This window comes from Anopheles gambiae, chromosome 3, assembly GCF_943734735.2.
Source record: "Anopheles gambiae chromosome 3, idAnoGambNW_F1_1, whole genome shotgun sequence".
NCBI classification, from domain to species: domain Eukaryota; kingdom Metazoa; phylum Arthropoda; class Insecta; order Diptera; family Culicidae; genus Anopheles; species Anopheles gambiae.
The window spans coordinates 74,901,655-74,925,016 of NC_064602.1; the positions used below are offsets into that span (position 1 = coordinate 74,901,655).

The 23,362-nt window shown below is 44.9% G+C and overlaps 1 protein-coding gene across 1 annotated transcript in view; it reads left to right on the top strand.

The window, feature by feature from the left end:
* Nucleotides 1-14,340, top strand: part of LOC1270809 (vesicular inhibitory amino acid transporter) — a 36,903-nt gene extending 22,563 nt beyond the window's left edge. Inside the window, exon 7 of the mRNA XM_061657666.1 lies at nucleotides 14,049-14,340. The gene's annotated coding sequence lies outside the window, so the exon portion shown is untranslated. The remainder of the gene's footprint in view (nucleotides 1-14,048) is intronic.
* Nucleotides 14,341-23,362: the final 9,022 nt, after the last annotated feature.

The window sequence follows — 23,362 nt, forward strand, 5'->3', positions numbered from 1 at the left end:
ATCAAAACCACACAGAAGAAACCTCGACTCTCTCCAGAAGATTAAAGCATCGCGTCGTGTTTTAGGTCCATCGAACTCAATGCCGGGAGTGTGTGTGTGTGTGCGGGCCGGGTGACGACGAAATGCGTCTTATCAGTATTGGCCTCCTTCAGCGCAAAAGATACAGCAACTCGTGCATGAGTGTGTTTCATCAGCTGCACTCATTGGGTACGATTGTTTTGGTTGCAGCTGTTCTTAGACCGTTGGCGCAAAATCTATACACATAACCTCAAAATTGTGTTCACAATGGAACAATTACACGTGTCATCTTGTAGGAAAATCTAACATTTGTTGTGCTTCATTGTGTTGAAAATCAAAGAAAGGTTCGATAAGAACAGACCGACGACCGACAATGCAGGAAAGGTGCGAGTGGCAAGCCGTGAGAAGTCATTTAATCGTTTAGTGTACCGGGATTTTTAAAACGTTAACCACCTACCAGATTGACAGTTACAAGACGAGCTAATGTTCCGTTCCGTCAGCAATTGCTAAAGTCAGTGAACTGCCAGGCAGTGGTGGTGGTGGTCTTGTTGGTCATTGCAGATTGATTGACTGATTGACAAGTGGCAAAAGGGTATAAAGGGAACGAGGGATGTGTTTGCTAGGAAGAGGAGAAGGTCGAAGCTTCTTGTTCATGGCCGTAAGCGAGCATTAAATTACTGTAATCAGCTTGTAGTCTGAGCTAGGTGGTTGACAGTGTGTGAGATCTTGTTTTCTTTTTTGCATACAGCAAATCTATCCAGATGGCGCTTTGCAGAAATTGGCACAAAACAGGTTTGCTCCCGGTGGCTTCTGTCATCTCTCATTTCGATCGTTTTGTTAAATATGAAACGACTGACAGATTTGGAGGGAATTAACTCCCCTTTAGGTCAACGTTAAACGTCATCTAAAACCTTACCTGGAGTTTTTGCTTAATTCTGAGACCTTTCTCCTCTTGAATCAGTTCGCATGACCTAATATCATTTACGTTGGTTGGCCGTTTGTTTTGCCTTTCCCTGCTCCAGTGAACTTATTCGGATTGGGTAACAGCTTTTTTTTTGTTTTTTGGCAACAAGCTAACCTCAACCCCTGATGTGAACATCAGAAACCCGATCGACGCCATCCGTTGCGTGGGGTTTTTGCAAGGGTTTATGAATGGCACGGCATTGTCTTGCGGCCCCGTTTCGTGCCAGCTCTTGCGTCAACATAAACATATTTCATGCTCTTAAAGCGCACACAGAACTTACTTCCCTGCAGGAATCTTTGCCTTGTGAGCGGACCCTGTTGGACTCGTACCAAAGGGGTCAGGGTCGTTTGGAGCTTGGTAGAAGACGCGCTATCGTTGGTAGTAAGCTCAAGTAAGTCGCTGCCGTGCTTTGGCAGGATTATGCATTTCCTCTTTTTTATAAGTTTGTTTGTTTTATTTTGCGTGCCATTTGCTCGATCGTTGGCGATTATTTACGTTACTTCCTATGGTAGCACAGCTTATTTGCATTGTGCCGTGCGCCTTGCCCATCCGATTGCTGTCGCTGACTGTCCTGTAGGGTCATTCTCATGCCTGTTATGTAAAACCATTCTTCCTTTCTTCATGAATATGTAACACCGGTGGTTACTGTGGATTTTTTTTTTTGCGTTCGTAACATAATCAGAAATGGACGTCATACTTTTTGTTCTGTGATAAGCTGGCTCGAAACCTTTGTTAATATCTCCAGTTGAAAGTGGTTCGTTATGGCATCTGATAAGAAGCCAAAATGATTGTGTGGTTGAATATTAAAGTTAATCTACAGATCCAAAGGTGGTGTCGGAATCTATATGGTCTAACGTCTCCCAAAACACTCAGGTGTAAATTTGATCAGCAGCAACCAACCCCGTTTCCGGCTAGACACTCAAATGAACCATTTGCTGAAGTCAATCTCCCAGCAGGAAGCGAATTTCGTTAGCTATCAGACATAAACTTCACTATGAGTGGACTTGTTCAGGACAAATGTTACGCATTACTGGAGGAGAGGCAACAAGAATTTATGCCGTCCTGCCACGCAAGTTTTCTGCTCCGTGGGGGAAACTTCATCAGAAGGGATTTACTATTTGCCTGTTGAGTTCTTGTGAAACAGTAGCAGCCAACTATTACCATAACTCATGTTAATAGTATTCTAGAGGGAATCGGACGTAACTACCGACGGATGTAGCTGATGAAGGGGTTTTGTTAGCGAGTAGTTCCGACGTTTGTTCTCTTTAATAAAACCTTTCCCCTTGAATTAATGTGAACGTAACATTTTATTAATCATGTAAAAAGCTACGACAGCAACTTTATTTCCCTGACTTGCACCCCTTGGGTTCGCCGTAAAAGCAAACATTGAAGTTCTCGTTTTATTGTTGCGATTTGCGAGGCCCACCAAACATTTGATGCCTCAGGCTAGACAGGCTTCGCGGGATTTTAGTTTGAGGTTATCCTTTTCCTTTCCATCGTAACCTCATTTTGTGTGTATTGTTTACTGTTTAAAGCCTGCTTAAGGTTGTCTCATCCCAAATCATAATGAAGCTTCGCGAACCATGCCTTTTTGCTTGGGCTGTTAGACGTCGTGGCAGCGGTGGTTGGATTTAATCCAGCAAAATCCAAATAAATGACTTTATCTGTGATGCTGTCGAGCGAACTTGCTCATCCGAGGTGAAGGCTTAAAAGCCACCAACGCTTAGAATTGGGATGGTTTTTGCGAGTTGCCTATCTGTTGAGTTAAATGACATGCAAAGTTACAAAACTAAGCTTTCAGTTCCAATTTTGTTGGGAATGCTTAGTAGACCCTTACAGTTCTCTACGTAATTGAGTCCTTCGCTTAATTTCCACAGAGGGTATATTTTTAGTTACCATCTTTTTGCATGAATTAAAATACACAAGGGTAGAGCGTAGATCTACGCCATGCAATAGGTTGTGCTAGGAATTTCGGGGTGTGCCTATTTTGTTCCGATGTGTGCTAAAAAATACTGTCTAAATTCGTGTTGCATCGACCGACCTGCCCGAGAATGTTTGATCAATACTGACTAGAGCGTGGCATAGAAATAGAAAAGAACTATACAAAACTGCGCAGCATAGAATGTGTGTTTTGGGTTTATATTTCAACACTACTTAGCACACCTACATAGGCTTCGTTCAAACTTAAAATATGTCATGAGTATGTTTTGCAACTTTTCCGCATGGTAATAAAGTCTCCACCCAGGGAGTCATTAAAAAGAAATTTGATGCCGTTACTGTCGTAATGTCATGTGAAGGAGGCAGCAGCTTCCGTGACTTTCGTGCGCTGTTCTGAAACGCGCACACAAACATCAGAGGCGAATTTAGCACACAACGGTAGCGTAACCATGCGTGAAAAGTTCAATCCCAATGAGTCACCACCGCGCGTTCTTCCCGGGTTCACCCAGCCGGCTGAGAGTGTCACCATCGGTGGCTAGTGTGTATCGGATAGTAATGACGCTGCTAATTTTAGTTTTCTTTTTTGCTGTTGTTGTTGCCTGCTCTTCCCGATGTCAGCAAACTGATACTGAAAGCCGGAGGCTAAAGAACGTATGATCTGTGTGTGAGATGCTTATTACGATGCAAAAGGCTTCCAGATTCGCTTCCACCACCCCAGTTTAACGACAAGAAAGTAGCGGCTGCTGCATTGAACGGTGTCGAGGTGGTAAGCTGATATGGCTTTAGCTACCGACGACTCTCTCTCTCTCTATTGTCCCTTGCGTCTGTTTGTGTGTTGTGGAAAAACTACCGACATTACTTTCTTGATTTACCGAAGAGTGGAGCAAGCTGTCGCTCGTGTGGAGTCTGTGGAGCTCTTAACTACAAGAAGCTTCGCTTTTCATTGAGCCTCTTTTTTCTCCTCAAAGTGCTCTTCTGGTTTATGATGATATTTGACACCTTATCGGGTGTGTGTGTGTACCCTTGGGGACCCGGGTGTGTGCATGAAAGGCCAACTCGGAGGGAACTTTACCACCGGATCCGTTAGGATGGAGTTATTACGCCGGTAATGTTTATCTGCCAGCTTTCTCAGATTCAATGCTTACTGATTTTATGTGAATGGGCGTGTGTAGTAGTTGCAACAAGTGTCGTTGGTATTGAGTTTCAGTTCATAGTGTGTGACGCGTTTGGTGAATGGAGCATCGTTCCAGATGAACTTCATCTTGTTCTGCTACTGGATCTTGGTGATGCTTAGCCTCGCCCTGTCCTCACTGCACGTTGCACTTGGGTGCAATATATTGAAGTAACTGCAGTATCGCTTTTTTGTACTTTCTAAATATCTTCCATTTTAATTAAGATAATCAATTTGATTGAGTCACCGCTTCTAAATTGCTTTGTTAGCTCTGTCATCGTTTTTTTTTTCTTTTTAAAAGCTTCATTTAATGTGAGGTGTGTCATCGTTGTTAATTACCGCTCACAACGTACGCACCCCAATGCCATGGATGGCATGTTCAAACGGTTGTACCTCTCTTATAGGACAAGGTGTGTCCGGTGGATTGGATCCCTAGAGAGAGAGACGGTCTGGTGCCAATTATCGCGAACAAAACACAAGCGTATAGGGGAATATCTCGTGGTCATCAATATGGTTAAATTATTTCTATCTCTTTAAAAGCCAATTTGTGACCATGCAGTGTGGAATGTATGTATGTCGTTAGGCTTTGGTATTTTTTCTTCCAAATTGCATTCCAATTCAAAGGTATATTTAAATCTGCATTCTGTGTACTTTTTTTGTAAAGTGAAATTCCATGAAAGTGGACAGCAAAACAGTGCCCAATAATTGATGATAAATGCACAGTATTTATGGCACTTGGACAGTACATAGCGATCCAAAACATCTTTTTGCTTGGGGCGATTCTACCTCTGCTCTGTGCTCGAGAGTTGGAATGGAAAATAATCTCTGCAAAAGACTTATCTTTGCTGAAACGAATCATGAAAAGAAACTATGTTTGCGTTGAGTTAGTGAACAATCGATCACGATTATAAATTTGCAAAAAATGTATGTATTTAAATAACTTCAAAACGATCGCAATGGACCACCCAAATACTACTCTCACCCAACAACATATCTTTAAAAATGGTTTATGTTATAAAATCTCATATTTATGCTATTCATTTTGTACCGTTTAAAAACACGTTAAAGCGTTTTTTGGGGCCTCCTTCTCCTACTGCTGCACCTGAAAAACCTGGCTATGAGGTGGTGGCTGTGTGCGGACCAAGGACCGGGGACCGGAAGGAGATGAAGGACTCATGCATAATTTATCAGCCCAAAAAATATGTGTGTGAGTGTATGAAATTTGCATACATGATCGAACCCTTGTTGTGTCGATTGTTTGGCGCACGTGTCATATAGAAAATGTAGAATATGCTACGGAATGGAGGCGAATACAGTCGTTTAACGTAACACCCCTCAAATCATACGTAAAGGTGTGCTGGTCAACTCTGGTACGACCAGTGCCACTTCTGGTTTATGTTTTGCTCGACCACAATTCCGGTTCCTGCGGCCAGTCCAGGCCGCTGGCACCAGTTTATTTAACCCAGCAGACGCCGAACCAATCGATCGGCGGAGCGTTCGGTTTGCTTTTTTTTGGAATATTAAAATGCACATGTCGAAAGAAATGTATGTCCGCGACCGTCGTCGCCAGCTTGATAGCGTCGGCGCGACACACGCCTATCCGATCGCCGATTCTTTTTGCGCAACTCTTTTCTTCGCACATCGTCTTTCTCCCTGAGTCCCGTTTCACGTGCCCAATGCTAAGTGGAAAGGAAGTACGCGAATTTCTAGCCACACACTTCCTGTCGGCGTGGATGGCGTTCTGTACGATCGCGATTGGGAGGATCGCAACGCATTGCACGCACACAGCCACTGGGCCCGAACAATGGGGTGCTTAATTTTACCGTCATATTTATGTTGATGACGATGACGACGGGTATGGGCGATGGGAAGTAAAAGTGATTATGAAATAAACGGCGTAATTCTGGGAACCAGAGGTACATTGTTTTTATTTCATTTCATTCAATTTTTGTACAGACAATGTAACGATGTACATTGTTTTAAGTATGAAGTTCATAGAGCTATTCATAATATAAGAATCCTAAATTTTTTTTATAACAAATTGAAAATCAGTCAACACAAAATGTGAAATTTAAAATTCAAATTCTGTTTATCTTAAACCTGTCTGCTAGAATTTAAAGCCTGCTTGTGCGGTTTTATGAGGCTTCATTAATTAACCGTTGGTGTTAGTTTATCTCCGACATGCTAACTCAAAAGCGCGAGCTTCATAATTACCACATTTTTGGAAGGTTCTTCCTCTCCGAACCTTGACAACAACTTCATGCCCCTTTTATGTGATGATGAGTTTTAGCTGTCGGTTTGGCTTCATTGTTGTCTTCGGCCCTGATTGGTGTTGATTTATTGAGTTTCGATTGACGGTACAGATTCTAACAAGCAGAGAACTTCCATCCACTACCACCTTAGCACCAAAAGCAAACAGTTTGCCTATATAATGTCGACCCCCAGCGAAGGCGATCAAGCTAGGAGGCTAAGAGGCTGAGCTCCGATGGGCTAGATTTCCGGTGCCGATGCTTTACGGCTGATAATGGATCCATAACGATGGCTGCGCCTGGTACAGCTCTCAACCGTAGCTCTTGCACCCGATGTTGTAGCGGAAAGAAAAACCTGTCCCAATACGCTGGTTTGGCTTTTGACAACTCGAACGCCACGAGCACGTGGATCGACCAGCGCACGAATTAATCAATCAAACGTATCAACTTCGACGCCAAATATGGCAATCATTACTTGGGGGCCCCGTTGCTCTGCTCTGGGCCTCTGGGGAGATCTTGATCGTGAAAGGAACGTGAGGACGCTCGCTGGTGGACAGGAGGGGAGAAGCCACGGTGTTAACAATTTCGATCGTAACCAATAATCGGCATGACGCATAGGTTGCGCTTTACGGGTGGCACCGTTGATGGGCCTGCGCTGGACACGCGAAGTGCGTAAAATGATGATGATGGGATGTGGTGGGACGACTGAGAAAGGGCAGAGGGAGTTGGTAAAGAAAAAGTAAAGCATAAGTGCGTGTTATGTATGGGTCTGCAGTGACACAGGATGTATGCATTTGTCAGCTGACAGTTGGCTGTGACATGTGTTTCAGCTTGAAGCTCAATTTATGAATGAAACATGATACACTGATACTGTACATGCGCCCACGGGCAGGGACTGTGTTTGTGGTTGATGTTTTATTTAATTTCTTGCTTGCGGTTTTCCGTTGGATTTAATGCTAGAGTAATTGCGAGTCGAGTCGGTTGAGTGTGGAATAGTAATTTCTGTCGCACCTATTATACGGGTTTTAATGGAGGTTAATCTGATAAACGCCATAGTGTAGTTGTTAGGGCACTGTTACAGAGACACAAAGGTCCTGAGTTCAATCCTTGTTATGTCCCGATTTGGTTGAAATTCTTTTCTAGTGCTTGAATTATCTTAGTTCGACAAAAAACACTCAAAAACTGCAATTTGTGACAGTCTAACTTCTCGTCAGTTAGGTTTAATTTGACTTGTTTGTCTCTAGTAAGCACTCAATAACAGTTTGTTGAAAAGTCCATCCGGGGTGCGCATTACCGATTTCCCTATTTCACAACTTTCGCTTTTCCGTGTTGTTGTTATTTAGCAATCGTATAAAAGTGTAAGTTTACTAGCCAGCACTACGCCCCCCATCTTGCTGCACCGAAAAAAAACACGTGTAACAGCCCAATCGTCGCCCTACTTTCTCACGCCCTGCTTTATAGCTTCCGCTGCACTAGATCTCTCTCCTTCGTTCCGTTGACACATGCTAAACATTTCCCGTTCACACCCTGGTCAATCTTCCGCGCATGTGAGACCGTTTGTGTGAGTCCCATAGAGCAGTGGAGGGGAAAGAATTAAGCGTTGTCATCGTTTGACAACGGGGACACCCCTCGGTTTGGTTCAATAACCCGTGTGGAGTCTCTCCCGGGGTGTGAAAAGTAAATTTCACGGCATCCCCCCGAAATGATCTACTGCAAGGGAAGCAGCCTGCTCAAGTGCACACTCAAATGAAATTGGTGTGGTGTTGCATCTGCTCATCTGTTCATATTATATGCCTCTTCCGTGTGCATTACGCATCATGTGTGGTGTGGGGTACGGGAACGAGGGCCTGCCCAAGACAGATGCAAACGTTTACGCTCGCGGTGGACTTTTATCAACGATCGCGCTTGATCGATGATAAACAGACAGCGTGTGGAGTGGCTGTGTGTGCTGTGTGTGTATGCCCAACTGTGATACAGTGTCAGCATAATGGCAAACAGCAGTTCAATTGTCATCCTGCTGCACATGGGAGAGTATTATGAGTCGTATTTTCTTTTGCTTGTTTGTACGGTGTGTATGTTCTAAGGATGGCATTAAGAAGGCAATTTTAGGGAATGGCTTCGGTCAGCTTGATGTTCGTTATAATGTTTACGGTTAATTATGTGCAGGCTGCTGCTGCAAACCATAAGGCATTCGTCGCTCGATGCACTCTGTGGCCATTAGCCGCACATGTGTTAAGCATTATGTAAAGGAGGTTATTTTGAGAAAACATTTTTAGGGTCTTGTTCGCAGCTCTTCCTTTAAGGAATGTTGTGCGACCACCTTGGAAAGCTCCCCAGTAATTGAGCAATACTTTCGACGGTAATATTTGCATCAAAATTAAACACATGCATGACTCACTCCCGGAATATCGCATTCATTGCCCTTTCCAAACAGCTGAAATTTATTCCACTAGTTATAGTTACATCCTTTGCCTATAAATTCCGTACGCTCGTCGTCGCTGTTTTGGCCGTTGAAACGGAAACCGGAAAATGCGTCCGGCGAGGTGGACTTGCCCTGTCCATTCAAGCGGGAACGTCCATGTACATGCACGTCTCCCCAAATGCATCACCGTTCTTTACTAGCTTTCCCCACTCGGGTGAATGTTCTCTGTGCGTTTGCTGTCCCGTCGTCTGTTTTGTTGTCGGCGGCACGTGGTGGTACAGGCCTTCGGCGCAGTGCACCCTCAGTAACGACCACAAAAAGTGTAGAGAGAGAGAGAGAACGGAACGACGGAAACCTCCCGTTGAAACGGATATTATGAGTTTTTAATTTTATTGTCAATGGTAGTTAATAAATTGCATACACAACGCGCTGCAGCGTGGTGGTGGTGGTAGTTGGGCCCAGCGTGTGCTGTGTTCTATTCGTTCTGATGCCCTTATTGAGCCGGCCGTTGCGTCCTGGGAACCGGAACCCAGACCCAGAAAGGAGGTACAGTAAATCTTGAGCGGGTAGGAGAAAGGGAGAAGGGCTTGGAGCTTGGACGTGGAGTAAAAATATCCATTTGAGTTTTTCATCTCTTCTCTGGGCGCACTGAGAGAGGGATTATTAATGGTCACCCTAATGTATTTCGCGCGACCACCACGAATGACAGCAAGAAGACGGGCTGAAATCACTGTTAAACAATATCGCAGCGTGTAGGGAATTAGAATATTGCAGGAACGAAAACGCAAACGATTGCAACACTTAGAGGCATCTTTTAGAGATTGGAAGAAACCGGCGGTTTGCAGTCGGTTGCTTTTTTTTTCTTGATGGATGGCACTGCAAGAAGTTCACAGCCTTTCAAGAAGAGCAGCAGGGCTTGCAGTGAAGATAAACACAAGAGACCATCCACAAATCCTTCCTGTATGAATAATGTAGTATTATACGTTTATAATTATTTGTACCAACAGAGCGCAGAGGGAACGACTAATGGACAGGAATTTGTCTTAGTCCTCCCATTTATTACCTCTTGCTTGCAGCTTGAGCAAAACTGCAAGCCATTATTAGACTTTGCCGATGTCAGACACGATGTGTTTGTAAAAGTGCAATCCTTTTGTGTAACCTTTGTATTAGTGCTAAGAGTGTTTATTTTTGTTTCCAATATATTCTTTGTGGCTTCAAAGAAATGATTGATTCAGCAGGAAAAGGCACTAGAAAGTGTTAATGGAGTTAGTGTATTAAGGTATGTCTCAACACTCTCGTCTCTCTCGCGTTTGTCGTTCAGGCGGAATAGATTCGTTCCGCACACTATTGATACCGAACGATTGCTTTAACGACCGAAAGCTAGCTCGACTCTAAACTATTCTGTGGCCCGCTTTTATCGATAAAATATGGCAAACACTCCAAGAGAATTTATGCTACTGCGTCCTGGTGCCTTTTACCTGCTGCCATGTTTTAAAGGCCAGTGTGAGGGGCCTAACGGGTGTTTCTAGCAATGACATTATTTCTCCCACTGTACGCGGCAGCCCGGAGCTTCTGATGTAATCGTACCACAGATAGCGGGCACACCTGCAAACGGGGTCCACTGCTGACTGACTGTGGTACCGAGGGCGTTCCACTGTTTGCATATCATTATTAGGGTTTGTTTAAAAATCAATTATGCCATGCACAGCAGACCAGACCTCAGAGGGAGGGCTGGTGGATCAATTGCTTCTCAAACGATCAACCGCCACGCCACGGTGGCCGGAACTGTGCGATTGATTTTCTAATTTCGGCCCGTTAGCCGGCCTTTGACGGTAGCCGCGGCTGCCTCCTCCCCACACTATATACTTCTAGCTCTTCTTATGGAGAAGAGGAAACACGGGGGACGACTAATTATCGTGATTGAAATGCAACACAACCGGTCGGAAAATTGACCTGCTGCGCGGGGGCTTCAAACGCGGTGACGACCACCAAAGTAGGACGCACTTGATGCGCGGACAGGCCTTTCTTTACTTTCGGCAGCAAACCAACAACACAGTTAGACATAGAATTAGTGGACTTCCTCCAAGTTGTTGAGATCTTCGAATTGGTCGTTTAAAGTTTGGAAGTGTCGTCATCGCTGTAACTCTCGAGAGCTCTCCAGCAAAGATTTGTGTCCCCCTCTCGCTTTTAGTGCGCACCACACTGATAGTGGTCATCAACACAAATTTAGGCCCATATTTTCTAACCTTCAAAATGATGCGAAGAGCCTCTCTCGTTGGAAGATATCACCATTAATATTTTGGTAGCATTAGGAATTTCGGTCCGCTTGCATCTCTCTTCCTCCGGTTAATGTCTCTGTGGTGCTTCGGGTGCTGCAGCGATGTCATCAACGATTTGAAAAAGGTTATGTGTGTCGGCTTGTCTGTGGCGGCGGAACTGATGAGAAAATGAGCAATTTGTGTCAATTAAGCAACACACCAACCGAAGCGCAACCGCGGCAACATCAGTGATGCGTTGACGTATCACAATACGGCTTTTAGTCTGTCGACGACCGAAGTGTCCAAGCTTTTGTGTGTTTTTATCGAATCCGTTGCGCGTTGTAGAAATGATAAGCGTTTCTACAGCAAAGTTTTCCGTGCGCCACGGTATATCAAATGGAAATGAGGATGATTATTAAACACTTTGGGAATGGTTTAATGTAGCTGCTGGGTGGGAATGTTGGCGACCTAATGGCACTGAGAGATGATGATGATCTTCGTGGCTGGAGTGTTAGGAGTTCCACACTTTCTGTCTCGACAGCCTGAACACAAACCTCTGTGCCTTAAATGGACATAAACATGCGAAAACAATCACTTCCCTGACATCGGTTACACACGTTTTGTGCTTGGTACATTATTGGCGGAACGGAAGTCATCACCGTCAACACCGTGACTTTGATCGTACCTTGAGTAACACTTAGAAACTAGGCGTGTCAGACATGTTGGCGCCCAGGAAATGTATTCTTGGGAAGTTTTAAACTCACGATTTCTCCGACTCTATGTCATACACACCACAGTCTCTCCCATCAAACACGACCATCATTACCAGCATGTTAATAATCTGTTCAAGACACTCGTTTCTCATACCCCGTTGCACTCTGCTAAACGATATAGAGACACCTTTCAGCTAGGAAAAGCATCGTTTGCAATTATAGCCCTTGATGCAACGTCAATTGAGTATTGATCTATCGATTTACGGATTGTTCTGATCGATCGTACCGCCGTCTTTCTAAGCTGCAGTACACCCGGGTCTGTTGAACAGGTCGGGAAGTGACAAGCGGAACCCTGGGGAGGGAGGGGGGGTGTTCTGGAACTAAATCCTGCAACCAGACACGGCACCAACTTCCATAAATGGCAACGACGCGGTCGGGGTGTATGCTAATGACCACCGGCCGAATGTTCTTAAGCTGTGTGTGCTGTGAAATGTGCTGTTCAAAACGATGTCCAGTCCCCCCGTCTCAGTGTGTGTGTTTATAACTCATGATTCAGACAAGCCGGCAAGCCCCGACCGCATGCACACACTGTGTTATTAACAACGCGTTAAACGCCTTGCCAAATTAGGAACTACAGGAAGTGCTGATGGTACACGACCGGGTGGTGGTGGTACCGCATATACACACACCAACCTTCCAATGTGGCAAACGATCCGACAATTGGTGGTTAATGCGTTACTAACTCTCATCTCACTGCCTGCCAGTTGCCTGCCGTAGTATTTTCACTAGACATCTGGGCAGCACCAAGCACCTTCCAAGATTCTGTACAGGGAAAAAAAGCAACGCTCTTCTGACGCCGTAATCGCTGCGTCATGATAAATGATGTTGTTTTGACGATTCGCATTCACTGCAGCACTGGGACACGCTGGAGGATTGTCTTACGCAGTCGGCATTTGGCTGTGTGATGTGCATTTTAACCAGGCAGGCTTTGCTGAAGAAGGAAGGTGTTAAACCCCGGTGTACAATGATTGTCCGCCCCGATTTTTGTACAAATTGATCCTGTACGCCATACCGGGGCATGTTGTTATATTTTTATTTCTTTTACTATCAAACCGTTATCCTTGAAGCGCACAGTTCATGGTACGCTGACGGCGGCTGGCTTACTGGTCAGGTTTTGTACCGGGTTGGTCCATTCACGCGTGCCACTATATTTGGTGGAAATTAATGAAGTCTTGCCTGTAAATGGAATTCTTTCACTGTTTTCTGACGCTTAGTTCCTTGTGGAGCTTTGGCATGGCTATTGACAAACAGGAAGCGGCTGTTAAAAATTGCTCCATGTCAGGAAGTAATCTGGACAATATGTTTATTGTTACTGGAGTTTGAATCTATTTTTCGTCGTGCCGCTTATGTTTATGATGTGATGGACATGAGCTTAGGCATACGTATTGATCTGCAGAAAGAATTCATTTTAAGAATATTTGTTAAATTGAAAGCCAAAAGGTTTACGTTTCGCTTTGAATTACGTTGTTCTTGCTAAAGGGACACAATTTTCACGTTTTGAAGACATAAACACCCTTCTTGAAGACATGCCAAACCGCATGTGTCATCGTTAAGTCTTAGCGGGACATAAATTAAACAGAAGAAACAACACACGTTATCTGCTTGAGGGTAGGGTTTGCAAGAACAACCGAACAAAGCAGAACATTGAAACAACACCCGTTTCAGATTGGGTAATTGTAGCCACCACACAAAGCCCAGGCGAGGTAATTACAATGTTTACAACTGAGTCTTGTAATGTTCCGTTCACGCTAAAGGATGTCGTAAAGTGTGCCAGGAGGCATGCTGCTTCTCAAGTAGATCGTACCCGAAATGCACCACAAAAGGACGCAGTGTGTTGTTCGCCGTCGGCACTAGGCATCGTCCCTTCGGTTGTTTCTTGTCGAGCTTCTCAAGAGCAGACAAATGCACATGGTGAGAATAGTGTTGTATTTATTTTCGGCACATCGCGTGTCTGAACATCTTCTATTTCCATGCTCGTGTTCAGCGATGCTTGTAGAATGATGTTTTGTTTGTTCAATAGGAATGTTTCTTATGTTTATGGCCAAAAATAATTTATCAAAACATGATGTAGAATTGAAGTACAATTGTAGAAAATGTTCTCGTGTTTTACAATTTTAGCTGTCAATATGATCGCATTTGACGTACTGTTTTACGTTATGGTTAAAGTGAACTACAAAAGGATTACAAACGAACTCAAGGAATTCGACGAACCCAACGAGTCACACACGTTAAGCAAATTGAACTTTTCATTTCAGATATAAAACTTTATCAGTCTATTCTTGAAGCAATCTTCGCCGAACGATAGAAGCAAGCTCGTTCACGCATTACAAGAAAAAAAGGAAATAAATCGGTGCCTTACGAGACGAGTGTGTACCATATGCCGACGCATATTCTTGCATAAAGCTGTGATAAACGACCAAAAAAACCGACAAGCATCGAGATCGAAAAAACGGAAACGATCCTATAAAATTGAATCTTTCGCTCACTCAAAGGCGGAGAAAGTTTTAATAAGCACCAACCGACCAACTCAACAAAAGAAGAAAGAAACAACTTAAATGTGTTGCAGCGGTTTGCGTAGTGGCTAATTCCCTTTTTTTTGTCCCAAGTGAGAAGTTTAACGAGCAAACGAGCACAGAAAACTGGCAGCACTCGGATCCGCTTGTCAAAATAGCCGTAAAAAGCGCGCCAGCGGCTCATTTTTCCTTACCGCGAATGATTTACGGCAAGCAATTTAGAGCTTCTTCGCTCATTCACACACTCAGCGAGGGCGGAAATAATCAGAGCGTGTTGGTGTTGCTGCTGTTGCTGTTGTGTTAAAAAGTTTAGCGACCATTTTACGCTTCGTGCTTTATCACATTGCGAAAGGATGCGCCTCATCGAAAGTGTTTGATTTACGGTTTGACGTAAAGTGGCATCATAAATGGGTTTAATAAGCAGTCCACTACGCACGCGGAGCTCATTAAAATCGCCAGTGAAAGCATAATCGCCGTGTCTAATTGATCGAGGGAAGTTTGCGTGAAAAGATACACACTGGAAAGTGTAAACAGAAACAAATCGATAGTTCCAGTATAATAAAGAATTAAATAGGGCGTTTTAGTACGCAGCGCGTTACAGTGAAGCAACGTACTTCGAAGGTTTGCGACGCTTTAGTTATATGAAAACATATTATGATGGTGGAAAAAGCGGAAGGATTCCTCTACCGGAAACCGGTCTATCAGTACTTCCAGTACCTGGACACAACGTAAGTATAAGGAAGAGTTTTCATCACTCACACACACACACATCGCTTAACAAAACTGCCATGGTATGATTTTAACCTACAAAAGACAATGCATATGTAAATGGTTTAGGAATTGTTTTCTAATGATTCTATTGTTTCTTATATTTTAGGTAAGTTGCCCCAGAAATTGGAATGATTTCTGCATGTCTTCTGGATATACGCGCCACGGTGGAGAAAGTAAATCAAGCAAGTGAAAATACGCCCAACAGCCTAAACATCATCATGATTATGTTGATTATTTATTTCCGTTACAAGATCCATCAAGCCCGCCCAGAAGAGCATTAGATTTTATTTTCCCATCACCTTTCAAATCATCCACACACACACAAACCCTACAACGTCTCGATCGTTGATAGACGTGGGATTTGATGACCGACAGGGATTTGGCCGCCCCCAAAAAGCCTCCAGATGTAACATTCTGGACAGGAGAATTTATGTTTACCGACGTTTAGGCGTGTGTGTTTAATTCGATCAGCGCTGGTTTTTGACATTTTAGTATTGCTGCTCCTCCTACTACTAACCGCGACCGTGTGTCGGTGTCGATCGAGACAAGTGAAGGTTGTTTACAGTGCAAGGGATTTTTATAACGCCCTCGCGATGCCATATGCTCCATGTTGTATGTTATGCTACACGAACGGGTGATCTTGATACTGTTGAAAGCCGATCGATCGGGTGAGGTGAGGTGCTGCGGTCAATCGTATGAGGCGTAGGAAAATCTACCGGATGATACTGTTATTGGAGATGGTTTGTTCTCGATCGATCGGCAGCCACAAAATCGAGCCGAATGATTCAGCAAAAAATAAAGCTCTTCTTGTATATACTTGATGTGCCTGGCCCGGAAGCGTGCCCATACAAAGGCAACTTACGTAAATAATTTTGGCCCACGTATTTGATAAGAACTTGAGGTATAAAAGAAGAGGCACCAAATGTGCGGCGTTTGTAAATTACAATTCAGGAGTCATCTTGAATGATCGTAACTTACCACGAAGGAAACATTGAACGATAAAGATAGGATAGTTCTTCACATCCGGTAATTTTCCGTAATGGTTGTTGAATCATCTTGAAGCCTTAGATCATCAATTTAATGTCGGAAGGCAACGATTGATTATTGAACAGGCTTTCGCGATAAAAACTTAAGTAGGAATGTATTATTGCTCTAAATAATTGGTACAGGATGTAGTGGTTGGAATATCGAGATACATTGGATTTAGAAAGCACCTGTATATAGGGCATAACGCTATGCCATTCCGAAGTTCCCTTTTCTCTTTTGGAAGTTGGAACAAATCTAAAGATTTTTTCCAACCTTATTCCAACAATACTTCTCGAACCTTGTTTCGTCCAGTTGATTCTACGGATGCATTTGGTGAAAGTTGTCTCCCGGCTAGATACTAAGATTATACGTCAATGTTTATGTCTATTGCATGTTTCAACAATTGGTCTGGTTCAATAATTCATACTGCTCATAGAACCAGACAGAAGCCTTTCTGAAGCTGCAGTAAAAGGACAGCAACGATTAGTTGTCGTCGGGGTGGCCAAGAAATCAAAGATGGTACGTTCGAGAGCATCAGAGGACCAGCAATATGTCCTTCAAGCTTTCCAAACACTTGAATCCTGAATCTGTCAACCTGCCAATATGCCCAGAATGCTCGATGATGAATGTTTTCGTCCAAGTACAGCGTCTAAACGGCAAACGGTGAACACCGGTTTTAAGTGGACCATGTTGAACGAGAAATCTATACTGTTTGTTTATTACCACCCGGCTTGTTTGAGGCATATTTTTTTACACACAGACATACCGTTTTGCGGGTCTACGTCACCGTCACCGAATATCTTTGGCATTGTGTGTTTGTTTGTTGTAAAGAGCGTGCGCGCGCGCGCCCTCGCGACAAAACTTCTGATTAAACATTTCACAGCCCCATCAGCGTGAATGTTTGGCGATGTTGGAATGTGCTTGTGCTTCAGGGTTATGGCACAGACTCCTCCGGATGGTCCGCAAGAAGCGTGTAAAACGTGGAAGGAAAAAGATATATTATCTGTCAAACACAACGAAACGGTGCCGTTTGTTTGTTTCTATTTGAGAGGCGATTTTTTTTTTGCACCCGCCTGATCCTATCAGCCCATATGTTGGAGTTTGGGAAACCATTAGAAAGGAATTCGGACGAAAAGGTTTCGTATGCTTGGCGTAAAACTGTATGTATGTGTGCCGAAAAGATTAGGTTCCCTTCTTGGCGAAATCCGATAGAAAGGGCATGATAAGGAGAGGGTTATCAGGAAGGAACCATCATCGAAACGGTTTGCTTGAAGCGTCTCTCAAAATCTGATATGTACACAGGATGTCATTTCTTCCAACGGCTTCCAAAAAAAACCTTTAAGACAATAGCGGATTCATCTCGTCCAATTTCACTTTGATCTGCTCATAAATTATATCGGCTTGATCTGATTGATGGCCGGTGGTAATGATGCCTTTCCGGTAAACAAATCTGCTTGATCGTCGACTAGAATCAAGCTTCTTTGGCCTCCAAAAACTGCTTTACACACCTTTCCTACCCTGTTCTTTGCCAGCAGTCTAAGAGCACATTCAGAGCGCACCCGCACACTCACTTCAACTGAACTGAATTTGCATTCACAGTACGCTGCTGCTACACTACTGCTCCAACTGTGTACCGGCAGGTTGAAGTTGAAATCGAGGTTAGTAGTGTTGTGCCAAAGATTGTAAAGTAAGCAAACCGATGATGGCTGGCAAACCAAACTCGTTTTCGTGCGTTGCAGCCCGGACCAAGCGAGAGTGAACACATGGTGCTGTTGCTACTACTGCTGGTGCGGATCGCTGTTCGTGCATGAAACGTCTTCGGGGTTGGGAAGACCAAAATCCCGGCATCGCCCCCCTTACGGTTCTCCCAGTCCGGTAGAGGTGATAAACATGATTCTTCGAAACGCTATTAATAACCAGCTTTGAACCCATCCAGCAGCAGTGTAGCTGAAGCTGCAAAACCTTTTGGATTTCCTATTGCACCACAACGTAACACGTAGCAGCAGCATCTGCATGAAACCCGGTGCTGTTTCTTCATGCCCTGGGGAAGGATTTATGTCTCTCACTCGACTGGCCAGTAGGCTAATCACGCGCACACCGCTTCCCACTCTCGCGCGATGCTTCTCTTCGTAGAAGTGCAGCAAAGTATCGATTATGATCGACATCCCTGCACGTTCTCGAGTCTTTTTTGTTGATGGCGAGGGGTGGACAAGAGAGGAAAGACGATCAATGATTCATCTCGTTGTTCGGTCTCGATTTTGTTTTTTGGTTTTTGAAGATGCAACCCGGGGATACAGTGAGCCGTTCGCCATTGTGTGTTGAGGGTTCTATTTTTAATAATTTTCCTTTTGGAAGGTTAGAGTTAGAGTAGCGGCTGAAAGCGAGTTTTATTTCTGATCGTGACTTCAAGCGTTTAAGTAAGATTGTTGCTCTTTTGTGTGTTTGTTTGTCACAGAATGTAACATATAGTCTTAAGATTGAAAATTCATATATTTTAGTTCCATCATGTCCATCATGTTCTATCATCATGATTTCAAATCAATTATTAAATGTATTCCAATAATCCAATAGTGTTACAACAAAAAAGACAAACTTATTATTCCTTTCATTATTTCCTTTCTTGGCCTATTTGGTAACATTGAGCCGAGAACGATTTTAAGGGCTCGTTTGGGTCAACGCCGAATGTTGTAGCAGCGCATTACGCAACCGCAAAGCGCATAGCCGCTGGTTAATTGGTTAATTTGATATAAAACATCTGCGCTGCTCTCGGTTTCGGCTTGGCCAGGCATGCCAAGAAGGGCAGGCAGGCAAAAAACGCTCAGTCGCAATCGCAAAGAAAAAACGCTACACACACACACACAGAGGCACCCGCGCAACATCCCGGAAAAGAAGAGTACGGTCGTCCGCTGCGCGGCCGGTTCGCCTCTCTATGTGGACCAGCGCGATAAAATGGACCTTTTGGCCCTGTGGCTCGTTTGCACTCTCCCAGGGGTTTTTGTGTATGTGTGTGTGTGTGTGTAAGATTCTTTCTTTCTCTTTGTTTTACCCCGTCCCCGTTCTGTTTGTTTACTTTCGATTTCGAAGGCCCAAGGTTTGGTTGGCCTGTGCTTGTGCCCCCGACGACGAGCTGTGTGCTCGAGTGTGCTGTGAAGCGGTCCTGATTATGCTTTTCGGCGCATCGAAGGTTTGGGTTTTATGCTTGGCCGTGCGTGCCCCGAGAGTGCTTCCCGCGCACAGCGGCAGTAGTGGTTGTGCTGTGTGACTTCTTTACGCCATCGCCACTGCGCGGGTTTTAGCGAATGTGGATGCCAAAGGGAAGAGCAGAAGGAAGGCAAAGTAAAAAAAGTCTAATGTTTGGCCATTCGCCGGCGGTGTTCCATCCTCAACTCGGGGGCTGCGGGGTGCAATAAACGGTTTGCCGGGCCGGAGAAGTTTAATGTTTATGTGGATTGCATTTTTGTACGACCGGTACGACCGAGCGCGGGTCTGGCCTGTTTGTTGGTGCATTATCAGAATCAGAACGACCCGGACGCACGAGCGCTGCTGCTTGTTGTGGCACACAGAAGCGATAGTTTGAGGTTGTGGTTGGACAAACAAACTGTTTTTTCCAAAGTTTTGATCCAGTTAGAATTTTTTTGGGTTGGGGAACAGTTGAGTTGTTTGTTGTTCGTGTAAACGATGTACAATAATTGCTTAATAGTTCATACCGTCTTGTCTCCAACTTGATAAAATGCGCCTTCAATCTGTAGAGATCTACAGCTGAAATAATTTAAAATCAGAACCCGAAACCCCTGCTCGTCCCATGAATTTTTGATGAAACAACTAGACGAAACAGAGAGTGTCATTTGTTCCGCACGTTGCAACTGTCAGGTCTGTGCGGACATTCCACGTGTCCAGAGCAGAGCTCGATTGCCTAGAGAGGTCCAGAAACTCCGAGAGAACGAGATTAGAAATCAGCATCAAATCTTCCAACAGTGTGCCCTTCCTGTCAGTTTCCTTCCCTGACCTGATTAAGTTCTGCATGCCTATCTGGGCTTCCGTTTGGGAGCTTTTGAACGATGCGCCGCACAGGCAGACGCCAGGAAGCATAAAAGTCCATCGCAATGCGGTCAGGTGTCGTACGGTTTTGATATGAACTTTCCAGAAAACGGCCCTGTTTGGAAAGTCTGCACCACGTTTCCGTGCACGTTCTGTGACGTCCGACAAGCAGCCCCATGGTCGGCAGAAACACGTTTTCCGTCCGGAATCGACTGGAGAGAGCCCTTACGGCATACGGAAGGCTAATATTTTTTGCATCACCACAATCACACGATCCACAACACCACATGCCTCGAAGTTGCACCAACCGTCACGTGTCAAGCTGAAGCGGGGTGGAGCTGTTGGTAAAGTTGGCGAACGGTTGGAGAAAGCAGTAGCGTAGCAGTGGAGCTCTCTTGGTTATTCTTGTTTCCAAATGTTCTGAATCTTTACTTCGAAAGTGAAGAAACGGGTGGTCCGTTGAGCGCTTTGTGTTGATGCAATGTTTAGTAGGGTTGGAGGATCTTAAATTCACTGCGCAAGTTATTCGAAACACGTAATCGAAATGGAAGCTACAAACACACAGACCACACAGCATCCAGCAGCAGGCCTGAGGTTCTGCTTCTGCACATATCTACCCAGCTACCTAGGAAGGTGAGGTGTGTTGTCTGTGCAGAGTAGGTAGTCCATATCTTTTTGTGTTGCCGTGCACGTCATCGACTCGGGAAGCGATTGGTGTGTAATTTTACAAGAGCACGGACAGAAAGATGCACTGACGACGGAGTCTTTTCGTGGGTAATAGTTAATGGAAGGTTCGGACATGGCGAAGGTGCTTGTTGACTGCAGTCAGTTGATAGCAATTTCCAAATGCACTGGGAATGCTCCCGTTGGACGATGCATTGGACTTGCATTGGAAAATGGGCTGCCGATTTCTTGCCTTGAAGTATTTCTTCTAAGTCTTGAAGACTTAAAAGTGAAGCTTTAATTGCTGTCCTCTTCTTAACAGAAATTTCTTTAAGTACATTGTTTAAGAGTTTAGCGAACATCAACATTATAATTACTACGACCATTAAACATCGTTTCGGGTTGTTTGGTTTGATAAATTAATAATAAATCCACGATGCATTACTTGTAAACAATGCCCAAACAACATGTCCTCCCCGACCGGGGCGCACACGACGGGGCTTGTTAAACTCTACTCAAGCAAGCATATTTCAGCTTGTCGAACAGAGCACCACTGCAACGAGAGCTTGTTTATCTCACCCAACCCGAGTACATGCCGCATAATTTCGACACATTGAAGCGCACTGTACGAACACGACGACTCCGACGACCCCTCGGGGTGTCATTGCGTCCAAGCACTATGCATCATCGTCATCACAGCACAGCAGTGCACTTCTCTTTGATCAGCTGCTTCAGTCTGTCGCATGGAATGGAAGTGCAAGTCGGGAATTGGGGCCAATATTAAATTTAACGACTTGCACCACACAGTGCGTGCGCATAAATTAGTGTGTTTCCTCTTCGTATGTGGAAGCTCGTTCGCTTCTAAGCAAACTCTGTTAGCTTGGCGAGGGGTGGTAACTAGGTTCCTGTACTGAAACGCACATTCGTGTCAGCTGTTTTCGCTCAACCACGTACACGTGCTGCCATCTAGCGTATTGTAAGGGAAGCGCGACGCGATGCAGCAGCAATTGCCTGGTGGCCCCGACGGCAGCGTGTGGATCTGTGCGTGCCTGATCCCAAATAACCCCTAGCAGGCGCAGAGTTTGTATTTATTCTACCCTTTCAGACGAGTGGAATCCGTTGTGGTTGATGGTATTTTCTGCTACATTTATCATTTGCCTTCATCTTACTTTGCCCTCTCTCTCTCTCTGTCCTATTGCTGGGCACACATTTCGGTGCACGGATGTTGTCCCTTTTCGATGAGTCATGGGATTTGGATGCAACATGAAAGGCATAGGTACAATATCAGATCCTAACAGAGTAACCACGGTGACACACTCCCACTGCCGCTCTGCTCGGCATGCCAGCCGATTGTAGCAATATGTGTGTTGCATAAGCCAACGGGAGACCAAACCGTAAGACGAGATGGGATTTTTGTTCGCTCGGCTCGGCGTAGCACCAGCACTGGCGGCGAATGTAATTATGACTTTTGTTTTTATGTTGATTCGACAAAGCCACTCCACGGCAGCGAAGGTCTTTTAGGGACCCGATCGGACCGAACCTCCCATTTCTCGCCATCGCTTTTAACCCCCCCGGGATGGAGGGAGAGCAGAAGAGAGTGTATCTATGAAGCACTTTGCAGTGAACTTCACTCACTCGGCTCTGTGGCATCCGAATATCATAAATCAAGATCTTTTAAAGGGTGTTCGAGCGCGAAGGTTAACCCCGCTGCCATGCACAGAGAGAGAGAGAGCGAGTGAGCACAAAAGTGACATTCTACGTTTGGTTGACTTTTTACGTCGTTACAGGGCCGCCCCGGGTTCCAGATTTATGGGTCACAATAGCTCCCCAGCCCAAGCCAGTGTGACTCGCTTGCTAAGAACAGAAAGATCGGTTCGTACAGACACACCTACGGGTCGGGAAGGACGGGGTCTTTCTTGATGGCGTCGTTGCGTCTCGCTGGAACGTCGTAGCGTTTGTTGGGACCAAGGTGGAGGAATATGAAGTTCAGCCGATGTATTTACTTTATTGCCACCATTCTTGGGGTGCAACTAGACGTCCCGACGGCTTATCTCGTGCCTGCGTGAGCATGGCACTGTCAAATGTAATCTTATCACTGTTGCATACCTCAAGAGAGTTTCAAAAATGGGCAACTGGAGGCGCTTTGTGATGGCGGCGTGTAGTTTATGGTTTTATAGCGAGCTTTCATCGACGCTGATTCGCCACTCGCCACCACTCGGAGTACAAAGCGAGGGGCTCCAAATAGATGGGATGAATTATTGGTGCTCAGATTTGTTTACGTTTGCTCTCCACATTTCGGAGTGGACGTCGGGGACGGAAGAATGCTTAATGGACCGGTGGGGAGCCTGTGGTCAAAAAGGTTACGTAATTCCAACATTCCGGCAAACTCGCCGCACTACCAATGTTTGGGACAGTTTGCCCTGCTCCTCCGAGTGTGCCGAGTGAGAAAAAGAATTATGGTGTGGACATTGTGGTTTCTTTTTATGTTTTAGCAATCGTTGGTTTGTGAGAAAACAATGTGACCTACTCACCGTGCTGGTTGGCACAGTGCCCACTGC